Here is a 21176-nt window from a genome sequence, read left to right as displayed (position 1 = left end):
TGAAAACAGTGCTGTATCCCTCTAATACTTGAAGCTGACAAACATATAAAGAGCAGTTTTTATAGATTACATTAAATTCAGTTGCAAACTTCTAATTTCTAGTCAAAGGAGGCTGACTAGTTAGAAAAAATTACCTTTTACATGTTTTGAATCATGGTCTTCTATTTCCTCTTAGCTAACAATTCCTTTATGTATAACAGAAAATAATCTCTAAGAGATACAATCAAGTTTTCCCTTTTTTTTTTTTAAAAAAAAAAAGAAAAAAAAAAAGCATTGAATCTGCAAGAAAAGCTTATACTCCATATGAACAGATTCTCTTTTAAAGGACATATGCCATGGTTGATAGAAGTGATTATTCTTCTTATTAAAAGAAATTTCATTAGATATGTTTAATTTTCTCTCTTCATTCAGAAAGAATTAAGAGATTGCCAACAGGAGGTCAAGTGTCTAAGTACATTTACTCTATCCACTGTTATTTCTCTGGAGGGATGTTTTCCAACCATTTGCTATGTGTAGAAGAAGAATCTAACATTCTGCTTAGTGTGTTCCTTTGTAAATAAACCCTTTATTGTAACTGGTCTAAGATTCAAAAGATAAGCTTGTTTTCTATGCACATCTTACAGAGCCTGATGGGAAATATTTCTTCCTATTATGTTAATATAAATCAGCTACAGTGAATTCAATGCAATTACTACAATTGCAGTAAAAATTAGAACAGATTACACTTCAAAAAATATTTGCAAATTTTTTATTTTTTTTTTTTTAGGAAAAGCTTGAACTTCATTATATTATTAACCAGTATGTCATAGTTATAACTATAAGCGAATTCAGTCTTTTTCCTGTAGTGTCATTTCTTTTCAACATCAAAAGAAACATTCTTGAAGTGTTAGCCACTGAAGAAAATAAAATGTGGAAAAAAATATATAAAAAGTACTCAAATACTGAAACCACAAAGATTAGAAGATACATGGATGTTTTTCACTGAAAAAAAATACATCTGGAGAAAACCAATAGATGTATTAGGTAAATATTTCTAAGTCTATAGATTTGTATATAAATTTGAAACCCACTTATTTTGATTCAACTAATTTTCCTAGGTTTCAGACCTCATAGACTTTTTCCTTTCAAGAAGTAGTGACAGATTTAAGCATCTTAAATGACATAAGTCCATTTATTTGCAAAATTGCATAAATTGGGGGCGAGGGGGGGGGGGAGGGGAGTTGAGCATACACATGTTAGATAGCAAGGACAAGATTCAACTGATTTAATTCCCTAGTTAGTTGTCCATTATTTCTTTTCCTGATGGGTAGGTCTTAAATCTATTCAAATATGTGTCTTAACTTCTGATGTTGTACATCTAGTCAAACAATTTTTTTATCTAAACAGTGGTCTCATGACTCTTCTTTTCCAGGATATCTAATTTCTAAACCCTGCCTCTTCATATATTTGGTGATGTGTACACATTGTGTATTTCAACATGTTTTATACAATTTTTGACTGAAGAAACAACTGCCATACTGTCAGGGACTGTACTGTCATTCAGAACTTCACAAATAAAAGGGATTAGGGGTGCCAGCTACTGTGATTTTATCGATTTTTGAAATGCTTTTTACTTTCTTGGAACTTAAGCACATTTAAAATATGTAAAGTGGATTTTTCAGTACCAGGTATTCCTAGTATTTTTCCTACATTATTCCAGACTGTTATAAAATATTTATAAAATTGAGACTGGTGAAACTATATTGTTTAGGTCACTATTTTTATAGTATGTCAATTAGTATCTACAACCTTGTGAAAGATACTTAAAAATTAATAATGAATGTTGATTTCACATCAAATATTCTTCTAGCTTTGAAAACTGAAAAAAAAATTAAATGCTATTGAAAGATCACAGTGACTTCCTTTTATGTTTTTCAGGCATTCAAGAACCAGAGAGAAGTTTTCCAATTCAAATGTAATGGAAGCAAAAAGATCACAGGGTATTGAAAAAATAAAAGTGACGAGAGATTTATGGTTGTGTATACAGAAAGGAGTTGTGCAAAGTTGAACTTATTGTTAAAAGCACTAGGAACTTTTAAGAAAGAACAAACAACATAGCTATTTCAAGAGACTGGGGTTGGGATTGAGGCTAGAAAGAAAGAGAACTGGAAACATCAGCAAGCAGGAGCTAGATGGATTCTTGGAGGGACTAGTGATGCTAACAATTTGTCATGACACACTTCTCACACCATCAGGCTGAAGCTACTGACCTTAGGAACCAGAAGCGTCATGCAAGGCTGAGTATTATAACAGAAAAAAAAAAGGTAGGAACTAATATTTATTTACATTAAAAAATTATCTATATTATTATCATTAATGAGATTTTGTATGGAAGTATTTTTTCCTTCTCTAATAATTAGATCTGAACTGATAATGACTATTGGATTAGACTGTTAATATTCAATTATATTTACAATAAATTCTTGGCTTGATATATAAGGGTGGTTTTCCCTTGCCCACAAACAAAATCTGGAGTATAACAAATAGACTATCTTAAAATACTGCTAAACTGATTTGCACCAGGAGGTGTTCTTGTATGTGAGGAGCAGCTGAAAAATGGGCTAATAACATATTGCTCATTACATCTTTCTTTTCAGTTTGTTCTTACTTAATTTTTCCTCTGGCTTTCTTTGAAAAGGATAGCTCAAATTCATACAGTGAGACAGAGTCCCTTTGGGAGCTAAAGAACACTTTTTTTTTCCCATGATGGAAAAATTTGATAAGGTCTATATACTGAGCTTTAAATGTACATGACTATATACATCACAGCTCTTTTCTAACTGTTTTATTCTGTACTGTTGTATTCCTGCTGTTTCTGTCTACAAGACTATTATTTTAAGTCTATTGCATTTTAAAGCTATAAAGTATACTCTCAAAATCAATCTAGATACTTTTCTGGATTACTCTGAAAACTGAGTAAGGAGTGAAAAGAGACTTAAACTACCTCCTTTAGCTGTAGCATGTACTACCATTACAGAACTAATGACTAACTAAATACATTAGTAATTACAAATCCGAAGAAAAACCTTGAAGACATGTTCAGTATTTACATTTATTTCAGAATGTTCCAGGAGCTGACAAATAGTTGTGTTACAATTGGAAAGAAAATTGGCAGCAAGCTGGGAGCGTTTCAAAGAAGTTGCACACTTAGAAGTGCTAAAGCAGGAAGAATTAAAGCTTTGTTTTCATTTCTTTACATGATAGACTGACTGATAAAAAGAAACAACTGTGTAATGGAAGTATGATGGTCCTCTGTGAAGACAGTTAATACAACACCTGATACAAGAATCATCCTTCACTTTCAGTACATGCATTTTTAAAATGTCTAGGTTAGCTACTACATTTGAAATAGTCTAAATACGGTTTCAAACAATCTTACTTTGGAGGAATTACTGTTCTTTTATTTCCACCTTTTTTTAATGACAAAAATGGACATACCCAGACTGGAGAGAAATTATATTCTTTTCTCTACTCATCCCTCCTCTCCTCAGGATGGCAGAAAACCATTCACCTTGTGTTTATAAGCCTCTTCATATTCATATTCACACAGGAACCACAGAGCCTTGTTGTCAGGTGTAAAACAACACATTTACTTGGAGAAGTGAACTTCAGAGTCTGCTGTGTTGGATAGATGATACAAAGCAGTGTTGCTTTTCAATGACTGTTGCAAGGTTTCTGTGAGACCTGATAAAGAGAACGTCAGATGAAGTTAAAAGCAAAGGAAAAAAATTCTGTGCTAATACAAATTTGAATCACTGCAAAGATTTCAATGGAATTGAATTCTCCACTGAAATTCTACCTACACATGGCAAGATTCCACAGAAGAGAAGAGAAAGTGATGTCTAAGCTAAAAATTGTACACAAGAGAATTTAAGTAGCTCAGGAAAAGGAAAAACATTTAGTATCATTTAATTCCCATCATGTTTCAGGCCAGAAACTATTCCTAAGGTAAGTCAGTTGTGATAATCCTGTTTTAGAGGGTAAGAGAATTCAGTAGTATGGACAAGGCCTACTCTGTGTTCTTTTTTGCTAGAGAGATATTCTGGAATTTTTAGTTAGTCATAGCTGCTATGATCTGTTTACATATGTACCCTTTACCTTATTTTCTAACCTCATTACCACTCTTTTCTGGTAATAGAATCTACACAATTAAAATCCAATATTATTTTAATTTGAAAGAGGAAGAAAAGGACTTGGTTGTGATGTATTTGTTGAAAATATTTGCAGGTGTACCAAAATGTATTTTTAAAACATTTTAGAGAATTTGGCTCACAATAGATAAAATTCATGTAAGGTGCAGGTACATGATGAATTTACTGATTAGGTCACCCAAATGTGTCATGATTTATCTGTCTTAGGAAAGATCATGCAGTTGATTCAGTTCATAGATGGGCAGTTTGATATACCTTAAGGTATTTCAGATATCCATTTAGGGGTGTCTCATCTGACATAAAATCTATAGGACACCCTTGCCCTTTTGGACCATCAGGTAGTTACGGGATATTGTATAACATCTCAGATGGTACCAAATGTTTGTGTTTGAGGGCTTGCACTGTGCCTTTTGATAATACAATCACTAGAGGGCAATTCAGTTGATCAGATATTAGTATCTAATTAGTGAAATAACTCCTTAGACCCTATTAATTGTATTAACTAGCTGAACATGATAGAAGCTTGGATACCATATAGACACCTAATTGAGTTGTCTTAATCTGGAACAAAATAACTGGTATAAACTGAACTGCTTAACCTGTTCCTGTATATGTTATTAACTCACCATCAATACAAGCTAATATGATTTAATGTAAGGTACAGTCAAAAAGTTTAAAGTTATGTCACCTGATATTTCCTCTGAGTGAAGAACATGTACATGAGGTCCAGCTTCAGCTTTTGAAGCTGTAACAACTTGCATGTGAATCAGCGCCCTCAATGTTCTCAAAATATGTAAGTAGGACTTAAGTAGTTTTATATTGGCCTTCTGTGCAAAGAAAAAAACACCTAGAAAAAAGAAATACTTCTCATTTCCATAGAAACACACTTTATGTGAGAATCTTAAAATAGTTGCAAATGCTGACTTACTCAACAAGTTCTTGCACACTCTTCATCTACCCACTAGTCAATACTCCCTTCTAGACCAAGTAATTTGAGGATTTTTGTAAACTCCTTTCAAGTCCCCATAACAGGATTATGATGACAGTTACTCAGATGTAATTTGAAGGGAATTCCATTGACAATTACACATTTATTTCATTTAATGGCTCATCTGTGTGCTTTTGACTTTTATGCTGAGCAATGAGATGATAGGGAAAAGAAAGTCTATGGCAGTCCACACTGTGCAGCTGCACTATATAAAAAGCTAAGTTACTAACATTAATTATTTTTATGAAGAAAGAAGCTTGGTCCTCTGACAGTTACATTAATATGTAGCTTAGTCACAGACAAAGGAAAAAGAGAAACTGAAAGAGTACAAAAAAATTTTCCTGAGCCAAAACTGAAGTCAGCAAATGAAGATTACATTTCCTTTTATAAAATTGCTTTTATAAGGATTTACAAATGCTACAGAATTGGGTTTCTTACATTTCATTTTATTTTCATGACATTTTGAGCAGATTTTGAGATTTATGGGCGTATTTTCAAAACATTGGCAGGACTGAATTTGCAGTCACCTATGTGATTAAAGTAACTGTCCATAAGATACTTTTACCAGGAGAGACTAAGAAGTAGGTTCAAAACTTTTATTGTTATTCCTCAGAAAACCTGACTTCATTTAAATGAATTTTGACCTAAGTAGGGCGGTTAATAGGAAAGAAAAAAAGATCATTTAATAAGAGATAGAGTAGGGCACTGTAGATGAATTTAGGCCTCCCAGATCATAAAAATGAGATTAATTTAGAGACTTGGCCCCAGAAGTGTACTTCATGAAAATGCAACATTACAGTGAATGTTTTGCTACAGACAGCAAAAGGTCTAGGGAACACACCTTTCACATAGAGATAAGAATTTGTTGTTCTAATTAAAGTCTTCACAGCATAATCAAAATACAACAAGCAGTTGTTCTTAGTCCAATTACAGTAACACTAGCACTCATAGTCTGAATTATCTAATAAACACAAAAAGCCTTAATAATATTCTAGCTAAAATTGTTATACAAAAGCTTCCTTGTACCTGCAAGTTTCACTTGATGTTATGTGTCACCTCTGGGCCCTAGGTCCAGTGGCTTCAACCTTCCTCCAGCAGACAGGAGCAGGAGGACCAGAGCCAGAGTTCTTCACCAGGAGAAGCTTGATAATGGTGGTGGGGACTTTCACTTCTTGTGTTTCGATCCACTTTACATAGTCAACAGACTTCTCTTCATTTCCCAGCTAAATTTTGACTATCTTAGACATCATTTACACAGCTGTTTCTCCTAGCACTGGTGACATGTATTATGTACCTTGGCGACTACATAGATTTTTTGTAGCTTGATTATGTTTGGTGTTCAAAGAGGTGTTAAGATATAGAAAAAAAGGTCATAGCCATCTCTTAGACAATTTTTACTAAAGCTGAAACTAACCAGAAATGATTCAGTCCAAGACAAGACCAGTTGAGTCCTGATATAAAAACAAAAAACTTGTAGCACCAGCAAAACTCTCATTCAGTAGCTACAGTAGTTTATACTTAAGCTTCCCATGAAATCAGTGGACACAATTTGGTGGTTCCAAAAGATAATTCACAGCAAATGAAGAAAATTGGGTATATCTGAAAAGTGATCCACAAAAATCTATGTACTGAGCTGGCAACAGAAAGTAGGATGGTATTCCTCTTGGGTTTAGGCATTGTTTCTACAGAGCCTTCCTACAGGCAACTGCTTGAACAATTCTGCTAGGAACAGCCCGGGCCCTAGGTTCTTTATACTATTTATATGGGCAGAACTTAGTATCAATCAGATCTAAAATGCAAATAAGCATATTAAGGCTTTGCACACAACAGAGACTTGTTCTTTCCCTGGAGCTGTCATAAATAACTTTCTCTGGAGCTATTCAAAGTTCCTGCTCCTCTAATAACTGGATAAAGAACAGAAATATTTATTTTCCTGTGCTTTATTCCCTTATTATTTTACCCTCACCTAACAATATCCTTAAAGTTTAGTTTTGCACCAAAAGTTTAGTAATATTTATTTAAGTTTTTTTAGCAATTGGGTTTACATTTGTTTTGGGGTTGGGGGTGGGGTGTTCTTGTTGGTTTTGGGGGGTTTAGGTGGTTTTTTTCTTGTTCACCCATAATGAAACCTAAACCTGTCTAGTTTTCAGTGTTATTGTGAGTTTTACATGATTGGCAGGCATCGCAGTCTGTGTTATGATTTTGCTAAGATGTTCTCTTAGTGTATCTAATCGTATCTTAATGATTCTCTGGCTGTACCATTTACAACAGACTTCAATATATGTTTAGAATACAATATTCTATTTGTTGGTGCGATTCATCAAAAATAGTATGAACTTTTGTTAAGATGACAATTAAGATGGTAATGACTGTGTGCACTGTCCTATCATTTTCTTCTGATAAAAAATGTATGTCTTTAACATGGTCTAATATTAACTTTAACGTTACCGCCCATCTCTACTTGTATGGTAACGATCATTCTTACTCAAGCAGCATCAACAATAAAACATAAACTTCCATGCAAATCTGCTAGACTCATTCCAAATGTTTCTACTGAAAGAGCTTAGTAAGAATAAATGTACTCTTATTTGTATTGTAATATGAAAAAGAATTAAAGAGCAATGGAAAGCAACCTGACATAAACACCTGTTGTCAAATACCCTATGTAAAGATTAAAAATCATTTAGCTTCAAGATTTTTTACAGCCATCCTGCATGAGCATTTGTAATATAAACCTAATGCATAATATGTCTAGAACTCACCTAGACTGTAGATGTGAGAATGTGTCATGGGGAACAAGTCTGGTTTGAGATTTTTTTCCCTCTTTTTTTTGAATGTTAACTAAACAAGGCTTGACAAGAAACCTACAAACTGTCTGTAGTTAAGAAAAAAGAATTTGAACAGGAAAAAGGAAGGTTAAAAGGGCCAACCTTGTCCTGGGGTGCAACAAGCACAGCATAGCTAGCCAGTCGAGGGATGTGATTGTCCCATTCTGCACTGCACTGGTGCTGCCCCATCTTGAGTACTGTGTGGAGTTTTCCATACTTGAATATAAGGTCTACTATATACTGTGAACTATTGAAGTGTGTCTAGAGGAGGGTGACCTAGGTGGTGAAAGGTCTGGAGGGCAAGACTTATAAGGAGCAGCTGAGGTCACTTGGCTTGTTCAGCTTAGAGAAGAGAAGGCTGAGGGGGGACCTGAGCACAATCTACAGCTTCCTCAAGGCAGGCAGTGGAGGAGGAGGTGCTGATCTCTTTCTGGTGATCAGCATTAGGACACAAGTGTCAGGGGAAGTTCGGACTGGACATTAGGAAAAAGTTCTTCACTGGGCGGGTGGTCAGTCACTGGAACAGGCTCACCAGGGAAGTGGTCACAGCACCAAACCTGTCAGACCTCAAGAAGTGTCTAGGCAATGCTTAGGATTTAGTTTTAGATAGTCTTGTAAGGAGTAACTTTAAATATTCTATAATTCTGTGTTTCTAAGTGAAGGAAAGCTTTCTATTATGCCCCATGAGATGCTAGTCAAACTGTACAATTTCTATGTTGTAGTATCAGTTGTAGTCATTCATTTCAGACAGTATCTGTGCTCCACAAACATTTGACTTGTCCTCTGTGTTAAGCTACCATAACTTAAACCCTGTTTTAATTATTCAGTGAGATATATACGAATGCGTCAATAATCAGCTGAGATTTCAAAAAAGAACACTCATGGGGATGTTAAGGTAGAGATCCAAAACCAGTGACAAAGAGGCTAATACTTAATTAAAAATAAATGGATTAAAGCAATTTTTTTTTAAATTTGCACACATATACTTCAAAAAAAGTAACCTGTATATATGTCTGTAACAACGTAGCTCTTCCAATAGAATCATAAACACTTATGTGTGCAAATACTTGATTTCTGTATTTGATTCCATTAGCAGTCAAGAATATATTATTGCATACAGTTCTTCTGTAACTATATATGATATGGATATCAATACAAAATGTTACTTATAAAATAATTTATTGCTAAAAAAAGAGCTTGATTATAGCATACTTGGACTTCATGAACAATATAGTGCCCCTTTATATGCTTTCTAAATCTATTTGAAGTATACTAGAAGTACGGTACTTTCACATAAGTGTATTCAGGTATGAAGTAGAATCATGCATTTTTAAGTAAATTGCCTTCTAAAAAATTTATTTCAGAATATGCGTATAAGTAGATTTACAACTTTGCATAGTAGTCAGTCAGTATTACATCATTATTTGCCAACCAGCACTTTGTAAACAAGATGTGCCATTTCAAAATTTTAGTTGTGCTCACTCAAAGAGAAATACTTGAAAGCAAGACATTTATTGACTAACATGTCAGACTTTGATCAAGGAGTCATGCTGACAGTATGATTCCCCACCCCCCACCCCCACTGTAGAATTTTAGAAACAATTGGAATTGTGTCCAGGTTAAGATACTGCATTTTTCTTGTTCTGGTGATGTGAACTTATCAAGACTTCAGTGTATTATTATTTTTTTTTCTGAAGCTCTGTTACACGGCAGATGGGATGTCTAACATCCTTTTCTATTTGAAACATGCAAGTTATTATCAACAAGAGGGTTTAGAATGTTAAACCATCCAGCCATAAGAAATGTGTCACACAGTTTGCTGTCATCCTAATTAATTAGATAGCATTATTTGTTGTCCCCAATGAACTCAGATCAGCTTAATGACTGATAATAGCCTCATTCTTTTCAGGGATTTTCTTCTAATTTTATTAACTATTATTTAAGAGAGAATGTTTAAAGAGGGAAAAAACAGCCTACCACTATGAAAGTTTATTCAGAAATACATGCCTGTGACGTTATTATGAGCAAAAATTTTGCTTGTTATGAAGGCCATTCTAATTTTAAATCTTCCAGAGTATTTTTTCTTTAATAATTACTATTTCAGTAATTATCTTGCACTTTTATAGCACATTTCGGGACATGTTTTGTAATAGAGTTCTGTCCTTCAGACTGTAGAAAGACTCAATAAAATTATGTGAACATCATTTATAATACAAAACAAATAAAGTCTAAGGGTTAACATAGCACAGAGGTCTTCAAATCGATATTAAATAGAAAAGTTAATGGGTTTTTCTCAGTCAGGAAGACATAATTAATTACTTTTTGTAACTTTAATGCTCAGATTTACACTAGAACAAATAGGCTTGATGAATACAGAAAGAAATAACTACCACATTGACAAAATATAGAGGACTAATCTTGCAATATTTGCTTTTCTCATGGTGACTATGAAGAAAATTAGAAGTTTGTCAATGAAAAAATCTATAGATAATGAAGGCAACAATGCAACTGTAATAAAGCAAATGGTAGTTTGTTACTAGTCGTGATTATTTAAGTTCCCTTGTTTCTGGTAAAAATACTGTACTTATGTAAGGGATTAAGTTCCTCAGTGGAAGAAGGGACAGAGAATTAAACAGGCTGCTCCTTAAAAAGTACGTGTCCACAAGTGAGGGTATTTATTTACTTCAAATTACATGTGCTATTTCTGAATTTCTTGGTGCTTAGAGTCTATTATTTAGATTATGTGTTATTTTTGTCTGTATACATACCATAGCACCATTTTTATCTGTTTTGCATTTATGGAACATTTTCTTACAAAAAATATGGCAGCTAAATTAAATTTGTAAATTCCTATGGCTTTTTACTAATTAATGTGCATTCTCATGCACTTCCAAGTGTTGAAATGCAAATAGTCTTGCATAAACCATCAAAATCGCAAGAAAGGGTTAAACTAATTGATATCTTCTTTGGTAATAGCCTCTACATCTATAGCAGTAAATGTGAAGAGAGTGCAAAAGCAAATACCCTTCTGAAGGAGGCTGCACTTAAAACAGTCACACTTCATACTCGAGTGAATCATTCCTCTATACAGAGTTCAGTCTTACACATCATGCTATAGTATCACACTCTATACAGCATCCATGGAAAAACACTTGTTCTTGTTTAATATGTTTGATAGTTTCATTGGGTCTTGCTGGAAAGATAAATACCTACTTCTCTGGGTTTTATGGAGCAGTATTTCAGTTACCTCTTTTTCAGACTGAAGAATCACAGGGGTCTTCTTGCCTGTTTTCCTATAGGAGCTATTCTGTTCTTCAGACACCCAGTTTTCCTTGTATGTATAGTTATTCATCTGTGTATGGTTTGGGGATCACATAGCAAAACCTTTATACAGGGTTCAGTCTGAAGGTATACTTGCCTTTAAATTTATCTTCAAACTCATTCTTTTGATAATTATTATTGGAAGCCCAATTTTGTGTTATATTTAACAACCTGATTATCTCTTTGTTTTGTCTTTGGACACACCTGGTTTTTGAAGAGTGATTTAAAGCTTACGTTATTCTTTTCTTCTGTATCTTTATGGTATCCCTGATTTTTCTGAGCATTTGGTGATCTGTCACCACAGTAAGTGACAGTGTAGCTCCAATAGTATATGCTTTCTATCAGATATTAGATAAAAAGCTGTAGATATTCTACAGTACAGGTAATACACTTCACTTCTTTGATTCCATACATTTATTAACCTATAGCATCATTTGTCCATTGGCTCAATAAAATCTGAGTAACATTTCAGTGGTGATTTGTATGCTTTTATTCTAACTTTTCCCACGAGTTTTTTTACTAAGTAAAAACCATAAGTTTTACAAAGTTTGTGCCTGAAAGATATAAATAATTCTAAATGGTATACTTTCCTCCATCTTCTATCTTTTTCACTGTTCCAGCTTCTTTTTCTTACACTACCTGAGCAAGCTTACCTTGTGTGCCACTTCTTTTTTAGTCCATAGAGGCTTTTCAGAAAGTAAAACACACCAGTAACCTTTATTGAAGAACTTCAGTGAATGAGTAGGCCATGTTTAGAACATGAGTAAGTGAATTCCACTCTACATAACTCCCCCTTTGAATCAAATCAAGATTGATGTTGACAGTTTCCTCATTTCACATATAATGACGTACAATGGCTTTTCTGTTTCTCAAGCATTACAAAAATGTTAGAATAAAATAATCAGAACTTAACATTACCATTTTCTCAAAGAATAATTGTACAGGCACAGTTTAAAGTTTGGCTAATAAACTTTGAAATATATTTAAAAAATAATAAAAACTCCCAGGATATTTTTTTGTGAAAAACTTAAATAAGCTTAGGTCTGATGGTGAAGTTCTCTTCAGCATAAATCTTCATTTACTTCTGTAAATATTTGTATTATATTAGATTTTGTAAATACGGATCTGTTGCTGAATGGGGCAGGGGTCCTTTTGACACTGGACATGGAAAAGGCTGAGGTACTGAATACCTTCCTCACTTCAGTCTTTACTAGTAAGACTGGTGTTCAGGATTCCCAGGTGCAGATTCTCAGAGACCAAAATGAAAGTCTGGAACTTGGAGCATTCACCCTTGGTGGTGGAGGATCAAAGTATCAGAGATATGTCTCTCCGGCAAACTGGACATATGTGAATACACAGGTCCTAATAGGATGCACCCATGAGTGTAAAGGGAGCTGGCTGACGTGATTTTCAGGGCACTCTTGATCATCTTTAATCAATCATGGTGAGTGGGAGAGGTGCCTGAAGACTGGAGTAAAGCAAATGTCATTCCTATATTCAAGAAAGGCAAGAATGAGGACCTGGGGAACTACAGGTCAGTCAACCTCACCTCAATCCCCAGAAAGGTGGTGGAGCAGCTAATCCAGGGAACCATTTCTAGGCACATGGACAAAAAGGTAATCAGAAGTAGTCAGTATGGTTTCACCAAAGGGTAGTCATACTTGACAAATTTGATAACCTTCGATGATGAAATAAATGACTGGCTTGGGAGACAAGGGGAAGAACATGACTCTGCAGAAGTAGGTATTGTCTACTTTAACTTCAAAAAGGCTTTTGACTGTTTCCTGTAAGATCCTCATAGAGAAGCTGTTGAAGTATGGGCTGGATGAGCAGACAGTGAGATGGACTGAAAACTGGCTGAAAGGCTGAGCTCAGGGTGTTGCAAGCAGTGATGTGACATCATTCTCTCTAGAATTTGCTTTTCAGTCTTTTATTTGCTAGATTAACCATGATGTTGCATCCTGGAAGACATAGAGACGTTCCAGGTTATCTATGCAAGGATCAATTTCTGATCAGAACTTTGGCTTCCATCTAAATTTGTCTAAGGGGACTATAAGAAAAAAAAAAGGAAAAAAAAACCTTTGAATATGATAAGTAATACAACTTTTCATAAACACTCAGTCACAGACCTGAAGCACCTGTAAATTTAAAAAGTGGGTTTTTGGCTGTAATATTTTTCCCAAAATGAACAGTTTCAACCTCTGGATTATATCTTTGTGCTTCATACTATGTCCAGCTATTGCAGCACTCTCCAAACTATGAAGCTGCAATAAAGTCTTTTACCACAACATACCAACATACTCTTCATACCAGTCCCTCTGCTGCCTTCTCCTACTTTCTCCTCATCCAGGGTGTGCATGCGTGCACACACTCTCTCTCTTCCTCGGCTGCTCTCTCTTCATTGACTCTCAACCACTTAACTTAACCAGCCACAGCTGCACCTTATCTACATCAGCCAACCCACCACCATGAAGCCAGCTCACAGCTGTATTTTATCAATGCTAATTAACCCAGATTCATTCATCTACATCAGGGGTCCTCAAACTTTTTAAACAGGGGGATGGCATGCAGATGAAGTGGTAGGCAGTTATCTGCAGTTGCTTGGGTGTCATGTCCGTCCCTGTTTCACACACACACCACCACCCCACCCCCGCCAGTGGAGGGGGTGGAGTGGTCTGCTTGTCAATACCAGGGGCTGGATTGAGGACCCTGGAGGACCGTAATTTGAGGACCCCTGATCTACATCCAGCAGCAATGAAGAATGTCCTGGTAAAACTTTTATTTCTGTCTTTTACCTTTCTCATTTTCTGGTCATGTATATCTAATATAAATTGTTAGGGTTTCATCAATCATTATTTATGGATTAGGATTTTCATTGTATGTAATATATATATTGTGTCTGTTTACTTCTTGTTTTGTGATTATCCTAAAACAGTGTGATGAATCAATTCATTATTGGGTGGAAACTGACATGTATTCTTTACATATTTGTGAGGTTCAGGCTGGTTTTTGGAAAAAAATGGCAAAGTAGAAGTGTGCTGAAGAAGGGAAACAGCCATTGAAGCCATAAAGAAAGGAGCAGTAGTGGGTGTAGGCCCCTTAGGCCTCCTTTCTGAGGCCTTCCATCTGTACTGTGTTTATGTGATTGATAACGCCTCGCTCACACCCTCCATCTCAAAGGGAACAAACCCCAAAGATAAAAACTGTCTATTAGCTAAGAGGGAGCACACATCCAGTGTTGTAACACCTCCATGTTGTGTCTAAACTGATAAAAAAGGCTTGCCTATCAAAGTTAACCATACGAAAAGCCTGACTGCAAGGATATAAAATCTCGACTTAGTGCTCTGTGGAGCTCCCTCAGCTGACCTGAGATCCCTTATCATCATCATGCAGCGCTTTCCCTCCGAGCAGGTTGTGTGCCTATTTACTTTTTCCACTTGTAGCTTACTATAATGTTTTGATCAACTTTGTAGTCTATTTCTTTACCTTTCTGTATGTTGTTTATTGTAATACTATCAAGGACAATCAACATATGATCACTACCTTCATTATATCAACAGGGATAGTGGTTTGCTTATGAGTATTGATTTATGGTGTTCATTAAGTAATCATATTAATCACACAGTGAGTCAGTGTTTGTTTGCACTGCCCGAGTCTATAACTGGTGAAGCAGATTCCCCGCTCTGGGTAGCAGGCAGGAAGTATGTCAAGTCATGACAATATTAAATCAACGCTTCCTTTTTATTATTTAAATGTCTCCTTTTTTTGGTTTTTATGCTTGACAAAACTGCTAGTAGGAATAGCAATAAAGGATGAATATGTTAAGAAATCTCTGGTATCCTGAATTAATATATGCAGAACGATTTAAACACAATTGGAAAAAAAGGCATTTTCTCTGCTGTAAGACTAACCAGCATATTTGGATGAAAAATAAATGTCTTTTTTCAATGAATCCTTTCACAGTTCTGTAAGTGAAGTTAACAGTGCAGTGTACAAGACCTTCTTCAGTGCTTAGCTTTCATTTAATACAGCATGCGGTACATCAATTTTGGTGGGGTTTTTTTTTTTTCCTAATTTTATATCAGAGCTACAACAACATACTATGTAGAATCACTTCACTCACTGAAGGAAAATTTCCCTCTCCCAGTGCTTTAAATTAATGGACTTGATTTTACGGACACTTAAACTAATCTGTCAGGACTGATGTAGTTTGTTTGGGTTAAACTTATACTCTGTCAATTTCTTGTCCCTTTATGTTCAGCCTTCACTACCCAAAAAAATGTCTTCCTCACCCTTTAGCCTTTTTGTGGTCATGCTGGATAGTTTAGGACTATTCTAGAACGAAACTCTAACTTGCTAAGGGGTTTTAAATTGTGACATCCCCCACGCCCCAAGAAAAAAAAAAACAAAAACAAGTAGCATAACCAACTCTATTTTAAAGCCCATTGTAAATAAAAGGTTAAGAGTTCTCTGCTCTAATACTTTGGGTTCAGCTTTTCAGATTTTGGAAAGGAGAAATTAGAAATTTTGGAAAGTCCCCAAATTAGAGAAAATATTCAGATACTTCTGATAGCCTCCAAAAAGTTGGCACACTCACTTTCTTCTAAAGATATGCAGGTACAAAAAGCTCATTGCAATGCTGTATAGAAATTTCTATTTAATTCAAGGAGGCTGTATAGGATTATTTGTAGACTCCAACATAATTCTGCCCATCAGAATTAAAGTATCTTCTTCTTTTTCTAATTTAGTTAAGGTATTTATTTGTTATTTATTCTGCTCTGTAGAAGGAATGTCTCAGTTTCCTGACTTCCTTCTCATGTCTGAGGACTTATATGTAATTTCTGCTAGATCACAATTTTCTATCCTAACACATAATTTTCAGTAAAAGCAAAAAAATCTTTTTAATGGAGTCAATTTATTTGAACTCCTGTCTCTTGAATTAATTGGTAGTAAAGTCTCTAGTTAAATTCCTTAGATTCATGGACCCCCCAAAAAATGTACTTAATTCAACTCAGCCTTTGAATATTCTGAAGTTCTTCTGTTTTTTTTTCAAAGCCATTCCAGTCTTGAGTAAGTAATGTCTTAAAAAACATAACTGCTGTATTTAACTGGTTGATGCAGTCAGCCTTATTTGAAACTAATTTGAAATTTTTAAGAGTAACAATTATATTTTCTGTATTGTGGGTCCACTTTCAATCATTGTGTAATAGGAAAGGTTTTCAAATTAAGTCAAACAACTATATTTTATTAATGGTTCAATGTTATGTCAAATATATAATGGGATGGTTTAAACTGAATTGCTAAATTATATCTTTTAAAATATTTATAATTTTCAGACAGTGGTGATTTCATATCAGTATTTTTAATACTGAAAATAGTTGAACTCCTATGATGAACAGCCTCAAAGTTCCTTCATTACATAGAACAAATTGACAGAATAATATGTGCTTTTTGGGTACTTTTTATCATCTTCAACATATTTCAAAATGAGAAAGAACTGTTTGTTCTATATTTTTATTAAAGGCCTGAAAAACTTTCTAGAAAATATGAAAAAAAAATATATTCCTTAGACATTGTTTCATGGCAAATTAATCTCCTTTTTTTGAAGCACAGTTCTGGTAAAAAAAAAAAAGACCATATTCATTTGACAAGACTTATTCTACAAACATATTCCCTGTTAAAATCTGGTTTAAAAAGTAGAAAGCAGATGCTCAGGCTTAATAGTCTATCTTCAGATGGAACTGCCTGAGAAATGCCTGTCAGTGTCAGAAACCTTCTTACATTTATAATACAAAAATACCTGGTAGTGATAAGAGTAAAAGAGACTGTAGACTTTAGATAGTAGCCAAACATGTACCTTTGCTTCTCTTGAAGACAGAAGACTGGGTTAGATGGGCCACTGGTTAGAACCTACAGTGTATTTCTATTGTCAGAAATCTGACTTGATTCAGACAGGAAAAATGTTTTACAGTTAAGCCTGCCACTTTCAGAACCAATAATGTAGTGCAATTATAATGTCATTCAGTAATATATATGCTTTTAAATCTACCTGATAGACCATATAGTAAATATGCAAACGTTTTACTGTTAAACAGTATATGTTAGTACATCATAATATACAGATTAAGATTATTTTTTTTAATATGGTCAAGGTTTTATTTTTCAGCTTTCCTACCTGAATGAAAGGGTTGTTACAAAAAATACTACTGTGAATCTCTTAGCTGCTCTAAAAATTCAGCTGATGTCAGTGTAAGGTATCTTTTTTTATTTATTTGAAAATTATTTAAATATTGTTGAATTGTAAGCAAACTATCAATATGAGCTAGAATGCAGAAAGCTGTTACTATTTTTCTTTCCAAATGAAATGGTATATCTATGGTCTACCTTGGAAATCTCTAGTGACATCCTCCATTGAATGTTTTTGGATTTGTGCCTGTAATTTTGGATACAGGACTGAAACTATTCATATGGTTTCTCTGCCTTTCTAATTTATCCGAATCTTAAGTGTGGATGGCTACTGAGACACTAACCAGATGCCAGATAGCAGGATACACATGATAGAAAGTGCCAGAATCAAGGAGAAACACTTGAAATGATTCTTCCATTTGTGACCACTGGCTGTAACCTAGATGAAGAGTTATGCTCAGTGTAGTCAGATTTCTCTGACCTCAATATATCATATCTCTCAGTGCCAGTTGTCCCTTGATACTAAAGAGTGAGGGGGAATAAAAAAAAAATATAATATGGCTGAGTACCTGAAAATACACATTTGTTTCTGTAGTCATTTTATTAAGGTGAACTAAAGATGGCTTTTTATAGGCATAATTACCTCAGCCTGCCATAAAATCAGGTTTGATTTTATGAAAATAATTGTTTAAATCAGTTTTAATGGTTGTTTTAGGATACAACTCCATGCATGAAGATCAGTGAGATTTTAGATGTTATGTGTTGGGGTTTTTTAAGTGAAGAAAGCTTACAGAATGTGCATCAGCATGTGAAATGATGTGTTTAAAAATATAATAGCATTGAATTCCTATTAATTCCAGATGAATTTAACAATCTGGAAGATAAGATATGCTCTATGATCAGGGTATGGGTATTATGACTGTTTAGTTGTGCCAAAAGACCAACAGAAGTGAGTAGATCAGAGCTGTACAGATATCCTCTTCACTCTTTACTGGACTAAAGCTTTGTTGCTTCTTGCTGTCTTCCTCCCTTCTCTCATTCAGCCAGTTGAATATGAGCCTGCAGTGTGCCCAGGTGGCCAAGAAGGCCAATAACATCCTGGCTTGTATCAGAAATAGTGTGATCAGCAGGACTAGGGAAGAGACCATCCCTCTGTACCAGCAGTGCTGAGGCTGCACCTCTATTACAGTGTTCCATTTTGGGTGCCTCACTACAAGAAAGATATTGAGGTGCTAGAGCGTGTCCAAACAAGGTCCGTGAAGCTGGTGAAAGGTCTAGAGAACAAGCCTAAGAGAAGCAGCTAAGGGAACTGGGGTTGTTTAGTCTGGAGAAAAGGAGACTCAGATGAAACCTTATTGCTCTCTATAACCACCTGTAAGGGGGCTGTAATGTGAGTGTCAGTCTCTTTTTTTTTTTTTTTTTTTTTTTTTTTTTTTTTTTTTCCCCCCCCAAAGTAACAAGTGATAGAACAAGAGGAAATGGCTTCAAGTTGTGCTAGGGGAGGTTTAGGAAATATTAAGCTAAATATTCAGAAAAAAATCTTCACTGAAAGGGTTGTGAAACATTGGAACAGGCTGCCCAGGGAAGTGGCTGAGTCACCATACCTGGAAGTATTTGAAAGACACTTAGATGTGATGCTTGTGGACATGGTTTAGTGGTGGACTTGGCAGTGTTAGATTTACAGTTGGACTCAACGATTGTAAAGGTCTTTTCCAGCCTAAATGACTACATGATTCTAGTAACCTTGAATTCTTGGTATAAATTCAGTAAGTATAATGGTTTCTACTTTGTATAGCCAACTGGCGCAGTGGCAACAATATTAGCTGTGTTTTTGAAGCCCTCAGGTTGTGAGGACGCTAAAGCTCGCCTCCTCAGTGCGTGCCTTTGTAAAAGACAGGAACAGCAAACCCTTGGTATTTCTTACATAACTTATTTCAAGTGGCAGTGACTGCTGCATTTCAGGGTGAGCTCAATAGATAGTATTTGCTAGGCATGCTTTATATATACACCAGTGAGAGACATCGTTGGAAACTAGAAGAAAAGGACACCTGGTTTGTGAATCAAATGATTTCTGTTTTGAGATAAATTTCTGGGAATTAATAGGTGCAGGATCTGGTGTCCAGGATTAAGTCAAGAGGGAGTCAAATGCCAAGCTTGAAATTGTTCCACACACAAGGTTTCCAAAAATCATTTTTCTAGCCTTCAGCTCCTTGTGTAACTTCACATGGAAACTTGCTGTGTTCATAACTGCCATGATAATTCTTGAACAGTCCATGTCTCGCCACGTGAAGTGTCCAGATGACATGTAAGCAGTTTGTAATACTTGTGTCATATTCTGAAAGCTGAGTGAGTCACCTTGTAAAAGCACATGGACTTTCTCCCAGGGAGAGATGTGGTTTCATCACATGACTTATTTACTAAAATAAGCTACTGAAAATGAACAGCAAATTAAAATTAAACTCTAATTGTTTGAAGATAGTGCTTTTACCTAATCATTCTTAAGTGATGTTAAGGCTATGTGCTGCATATATTCTGGTACAGAGATTTTTCAATTTATGCATTATTTTCTTAGAATTAATAGTTTTATTGTAACATGCTTTCATTTTATTTAAATATCTAATCTCACTTTCTCTTGCCTTCATTTTAAAGTTTATGGTTGCAGCAGAATTATGTGGATTCACTAAATTTAAAAAAAATCATAATTTTCCCTCAGTGTGTTGTTATACTTTACATGTTAAAAATACCATGTTTATTACATAGATCACCATATAAATGTTATCTAGTAATTGGAATTTAAAAAAACAAACTGGAAATACTAGCTCTGATGTAATTTTCCTTTCTTCTTTCTCTTACTTTTAACATATCTTTGTTTATAAAAATATATCCATATCTAATCATTATATGAAATGTTTAAGGTGGTGTCTTCTACGAGTTTGGAATGCATTTTTCAGTCATTGCAACAACATTTGAAATGCTCTTTTACCACTGGCTTTATTATTTTATCTTGCAAACCCTAAGACACCCTGCTAAAGCTCTTTATAAACTGGGAGGACTGAAAAAAAAAAACCCAACAACTTTTCTGCTGTCATTGAAAATTCAGGTCAAAGCTTCCTGACACATAGATTTTCTTGAAGGATATACAGTGAAGATCAATATAGTGCCATTAAAAAATACATTTCTGCTGAATCATCTGAAAGCAGCTTGGAGTCTTTGTTTTTAGAAAACACTTAATTATAGAATCTGGATATACTCAGTGATCTGTGAAGGTTAATATCTGTCCATAAAAGTGGTGTGCTGTGTTTATTTTGTCTAGTCACCTAAATGTTAAATGGTATTTTCAAACAGAACTGAGTTGTCCACCTTATTACAAAAGTAATCCTCACTATAAACTTTTACCTCTGGGTCAATGGGTGGGTAATCCAATAATTTTTAGAGCTACTTCAGCTTTCTTTTGATGTCCTTATGACACAAATCCTCACACTTGAAATTTTTCAGGGCCAGACTTTCAGAGGTGAGGTTTTTAGCAGCTATGGCAGCATTTCTATAAATGGTTACCTAGCTCCCTGTCTGGGTATTCAGGTAATAACCATCTTTTTAATCATAACAAATGTTGTATATTTACATATCTATATGTATAATGTATATTGCATAAAATATATTTCT

Source organism: Falco peregrinus, chromosome 2 (genome assembly GCF_023634155.1).
Source record: "Falco peregrinus isolate bFalPer1 chromosome 2, bFalPer1.pri, whole genome shotgun sequence".
NCBI lineage: Eukaryota > Metazoa > Chordata > Aves > Falconiformes > Falconidae > Falco > Falco peregrinus.
This window is presented reverse-complemented; position numbering follows the sequence as displayed.